The 6029-nt window shown below is 34.6% G+C and overlaps 1 pseudogene; it reads right to left on the minus strand.

The window, feature by feature from the left end:
• Positions 1 to 2634: 2634 nt before the first annotated feature.
• On the minus strand, positions 2635 to 5945 carry LOC118749758 (annotated as a pseudogene).
• Positions 5946 to 6029: the final 84 nt, after the last annotated feature.

Raw genomic sequence — 6029 nt, forward strand, 5'->3', positions numbered from 1 at the left:
TCAAATATTGCAAAAAACGCGATTTTCTACACTTTCACCACGTTTTTTCTCAAAATCTGGACCCGATGGAAACTTTGTACTTACGGATTCGTAATCAGCACAAAGAGTCTATCAAAAACAGTTTTAACATTTGCCGCATCAAAATCGGTGTTGCCCTATGCCCGACACTAATTATACAAAGAGAAGCTCCTTATTTTTATAAGAGGTGATAAGAGGGGTAAGAACGGCTGTACCGAATTTTGGACACCTACTGCAGACTCTCGATATATTAAGAGAGAGTGGCATCACCCATATATATCTCTGGAAATATATCTCTGGAAATATTTCTAGTAGTGTCCTGGAAATTGGTATAGAGATTTTGGGGCTAATGGAAAGGGGGGCGTGGGGCTTTCAAAACTGAAACTTTTATCCATCTGTAAATCTATACATAGTATAAAGGAGAGTCGAGATTCTTTGAACACGGTAATCTCGAAAACTACTGAACGGATTTTCTCTAATAAACTCTGTGTCGACAGGAGAGGGATCTTTTTTTACTTAGAATATTAATAGGTCAAATGAAAGGGATTGGCCTCTAGAAAAGCACTAGTATTTTCCTTTTAATAGGGTTGCCACCTGCGTAGGCATCAGTTCTGTACCGTCACTGTCAAACGAAAAGACTTTGCCTCTACATGCAATAATGTATTATTTTTCTGAGTAGGGTTGCCACCTATTAAAAAGTTAAAAGATGTTCGCCGTTCGTTGGATTACAAAATGAGATACCAAATGAAGGTGCATGGCCTTCGCATGTACAAAAACTTTTTTATTTTTTAAGTAGGGTTGCCACCTATTCAAACTTACTATTTTCTATACTTAGTATAAAGGAAAGCTGAGATATTTTTACCACGCCGCTGAACGGATTTAGACGAAATTTTTTATGTATAATTTGTATCGATGGGAATTTTATCTTTAGTACTTTTGAGTTCCTATAGGGTTACCACCTATATAAAAAATTATAAGACCCGCACTTTTCGTAGGATTACCATAAATGAGGTGTCAAATAAAATGGCTCGGCCCTTAGATGTTCAATAATGTATTACTTTTTGAGTTGGGTTGCCACCTATTTAAAAATTACTATTTCATTCGAACATGGTATGAATACAAAAAGGTAAAATGTGAAGTGAAAAGGCTTGCCCTCCAGATGTTCAATAATTTATTATTTTTTGAGTAGGGTTGCCACTTTTCATTGGACTAAAATATGAGGTATCAAGTGAAAGAATATGGTCTCCGCATAAGCTTTTATTTTTTTTAATGGGGCTGCCACCTATTTAAAAATTAATACCTACCATATAATAGGCGCTTTCTTCAAAATTCAAAAAAGCGTAAGGAGCTGATGCTTTTTTTGTTTGCATATGTGAGCATGAAAGGGCGTACGCAGCTAATCGGAAAGGGGCGAACTAATACGAACTTTATTTCACAATGCTAGTCTTCTTGGATTTGCTGCAAATGCATTTAAGATATCTTCCTCCAGCTCCCTTTGTTTCTCCTTTACTAGCTTCCTACGCGCACTTAACATACACAAACCTATAAAAATATTAATTTTTAAATAAAATTAAGTTAGCAGCTTTTCACATCTTTCTTACTCTGAATGGTTTTCCTTCATTGTAGTCCTCAACCATGTTTTAACTCTTCTTAGAGTATTAAAGGATCTCTCTACTGTTGCTGTTGTGCATGGCATTGCAAGTAGAATGTCAGTCGCTTGCCTTATTTTTGGAAAGAAGTCCAACTCGTTGTAGGCCAGAACCAAATCTGTTGGGTCTTTGTTCGGTTCTTTCCAACAATTAAACCAAAGCTGCAGCTCATGTTCAATACCTTCTAAATTATAAAGAGAAGTTGCATTCTCGATTTCAACTTTGAGAGAGAGAGAGAGTTGCTTAATTAAAAGCTGCATTGTTTTCCTCTGTAAATCTTTGCTTAATTGAAGATATTAGAGAGTCAAGATAAGGTAGGAAAATGGCTCGTCGAAGGTACTCTGATGGCGTTGTAAAAGGAGGATTCATTTTACTTGTTTGCTTTTCTGCAACTCGAGGCACGCAAATATCGTACGAAGCATTACGAGCTAATTCTTTACATTCAATTTCTTCAAATACAACGTCAGGTTTTGATCTGTGCTTTTCATTTGTGTGCAAAATTTTACTTATTTGCTCTCTGCATTTAATAATGTGGTTATTTATGGATTGCATAGCATTCACAACTGGTTGAAGAATACCATAATATCCTGCAACTATGCTCATACAAATTATAAAAACGCTTCTACCAGCTGCACTATGTAACTGGAATGCAAGTTTCCTTGTGGCACCATTTCCCTCCACGCTCAACTTTTCTATTTCTTCAACTATTTCACACTTTTTGAAATCGCTAATACTTTGGACACTTTTCTGTCCAACGAGTCTCACAAAATGAATGTAGTTACATTAGGACCGTATTTTCTGCGAGTAACTGACTCTTTGAAAAAATGTATTTTATATTTGATAGTCGTATTTCGGGGACTGAATTCAGGTCATTGACCACCAAATTCAGTCTATGACTGGCGCAATGAAAATATAAACTTTTTGTATATGTTTGTTTTACAATTTTTTGTACACCACCTTTCGTTGCTCACCCATCAAAACCTAGTCCTACACATTTTGCGGGATCCACATCTAACTGTGTAACAAAACCATTGATATTTGCTCCTATTGTGTCTGCATCCATCGATGGTAATTGCACAAATTCAACAAACTCTTCCCGAATTATTTGCAAATTTGTGTCGAAAAATCTGATACCAATAGATAACTGTTCGATTCCGGCCATATCCGCAATCTCATCTGCTGAAATACTGTATGCAGAAGCTTTTTTAACATCTTTACAAATCTGTTCTTGTAATATATTTCGTATATATCGTTTTGAATCCGTGGTGACAGATAAGTAGCATTTTGTTTTCCTTCTTCAATGTAATTCTTTAATACCTCGTCGCCAGCAGATATTTTTAACTTAATTAAATCATGTAGAATACTTTAACCAATATCGGCGCTCACAACGAAGAGTAGCACATCTCAAATTACCGTAGAAGACTAGCACGTTTCACTATTCGCGTCGAAGACTAGCACATTTCATTATTCTCGTCGAAAAGTAGCGTGGAAGACTAGCTTATTTCACTATTCGCGTGGAAGAGTAGCACATTTCAGAATTTTGCGTGGAAGAGTAGCACACTTCAGGTTTTTGCGTGGAAGTAGCACATTTCACTATTTGCGTGGAAGAGTAGCACATTTCAGATTTTTGCGTGGAAGAGTAGCACATTTCAGATTCTCGCGTAGAAGAGTAGCGAATTCATATAAAGTGGTACTAGCAGCCGTACAAAAACCAAACATACATGTATGTTATAATTATTTCTCCTCGACTAAGCTAAGAGTTTAATGTTGTGTATGGAGCTTTTCGGTATTTTATTACAAATAGAATAAACGTTTATTTTCCTCCTACTTGTTTTGACGCATATTCGCGTCTTCCTCAGGGAATCTATTAATAAATACGAGAAACATATATGCACATTAGGGTGGTCCAAAAATGCATGTGAAAAAGTAAAGTCGGAATTTTTATGCTCTCACCCCTAGGATTGTTCTATACCGGAAAAATATACCCCTATTTTTTTATTTTGAAATCTAAAAATATTTAGAGGTCGCTCAAAGCGCCCAAAGTTTTCCACGTATTTTATATGGGGAAAAAAACTTTTGGTAGAAATGGTATAGAATTCAAAAAAAACTAATATTTTTCTATCGGAAAACTCTTTTCATCTGCAGGATTCCCAATAATAATACCCAATTGTTTATTTAACCATTTTTTCATCGCAACTATAATTTGTAGGTCCGCCAAGAACCCACAAAAAACCCCAAAAATGCAATGGGGGGACAAATAAAAAATCGTTAGTATTAAAAAATGGTTAACTAAATAATTGGGTATTATTATTGTAAGTCTCCTGAAGAGAACCAGAGTTTTCCGATCGAAAAATATTGATTTTCAAGAATTCTATACCATTTCTACGAAAAGTTGTTTTTTCCCCATTCAAAAATACATGGAAAACTTTGAGCGCTTTGAGCGACCTCTAAATATTTTTTGATTTTAAAATAAAAAAATATAAAACAATCCTACGGGGTGAGAGCATTACAATTCCGACTTTACTGTTTTTGGACCGCCCTAATGTACATGCAGTCATATCAAGAGCACCTCATTTCAAAGTGATATTGTTTTCCACTTATGTTTATTTATTTATTTTTAAGAATTTTCATTAAAATAATGTTTATTCTCAGAAGAAGTCCATATAAACCCAAATTTAAAACTTTGTAGAAAACTAAAAAAATCTGAAAATGTTCATCCAAATGTCAAAATTATTTTCTCAGAATTTTTTGGGTATATAGATTTAAAGCCCTTTCAATTTTATTGCAATAATGTGCAAGTTTCATGTGACTAAAAATTTCCGTTGTTGCGGCTTTCTTCCATATAAAAATAAATTGTGTTTATTCGTTATATGGTAGCAAATGCGACAAAAAGAATCAAAGGTTTTAAGACTCTTGAAACTTGCACATTATCACACTAAAATTTAATCGGCTATAAAGCTTCATACCCATAAAAAGTGTAACACTTCTGAGGAAATAAATTTGAAATTTGAATGAAAATTAGTTTATTTTTTTTAGATTTATACAAATTTTAAACGTGGGTTTACATGGTTTTTTAAATAAACTTTATTTTAATTGAAACTGAACATACTGAAAACAAAATTTCAATGGTTAACCATAGAACAATAAGAATTCCCTAAACCTTAAAGGCGAAAAATGCCTTAAAAAAAAAGAAAAGTGGATGATCTCCAGCAAATGAACACCATACCATCTGAATTTCATGAATTTTATAATTCTAATTATAGAAATATAAAATAAGCACTTGAATTTCCAATATAAATTATGCTTTTATGGTTTAGTTTCCACGCGAATAGTGAAATGTGCTACTATTCGACGCGAAAATCTGAAATGTGCTACTCTTCCACGCAAAAATCTGAAATGTACTAGTCTTCCACACAAATAATGAAATGTGCTACTATTCCACGCAAAAATCTGAAATGTGCTACTTTTCGACGCGAATAATGAAATGTGCTAGTCTTCCACGCTAATAGTGAAATGTGCTAGTCTTCCACGCGTATAGTGAAATGTGCTACTCTTCGTAGCAAATAAATTAAGTTAAAAAATGTTTTAATATTACCTTCGTCATTCAACTTTCCCCGAAGAGGAAGGTCATGCGTTCCACAAAATATGACAGTGGAAATTATTTCTTTTAAAAATTTTCTGTTTTCTGCAACAGTTTTTGCGTGTCCACATTGCATCTGAAAATCAACAGGTGCTCCTTCTAAAAACAGCTTTGCAGACTGCGTAGCCTCTTTATGCACATTTGAAGAAGCATGAGATTTGCAGTACTCGTTTACATACATTTTTAAATTTTGTGAAAGGGCGCACAACAAAAGAAGAAACAATTCCTGGTTTGTTTGGTGGCTTAAACAGTACGCAGTGTAAACAAAAAGCCTGTGGGAATACGCCAACCACGGTGTATACATGTCCAATCAGACTCTATTGAACTTGCGGTTCAAATGTGTCGCATCATTTGAAAAATTGTAATTTTCGTCGGGCTTCCAACAATATGTTAACAGCGTCCTTCTCTGTGCAGCAGACATAGCGTTCGGCATGTTAATCCACTTACAAATATCATTAGGATGACAGCCATCCATCGTATCAGTTGCAGCACCGCTATCTTCGTTGGAGCTGCTTCCACCTGGGCTCAGCTTTCTTTTTAATTTCGCTACAAAATTATCGCTTAAATATAACACTTTAAATTAGTAAGAATAAATTATAATTACCTCCAGTACTGCTAAAAAAGCTTCGAATATCCATATTTTATTCCTTCTTAAATTGAAGTTAAGAACGCGGTTTTCAAATTCTTTTACTCCTTCTATTAAACAGCTCTTTAGCAAAAAG

The sequence above is a fragment of the Rhagoletis pomonella genome, unplaced genomic scaffold, assembly GCF_013731165.1.
Source record: "Rhagoletis pomonella isolate Grant_MI unplaced genomic scaffold, Rhpom_1.0 Rhpom_scaffold_00043, whole genome shotgun sequence".
Taxonomy (NCBI): Eukaryota; Metazoa; Arthropoda; class Insecta; order Diptera; family Tephritidae; genus Rhagoletis; species Rhagoletis pomonella.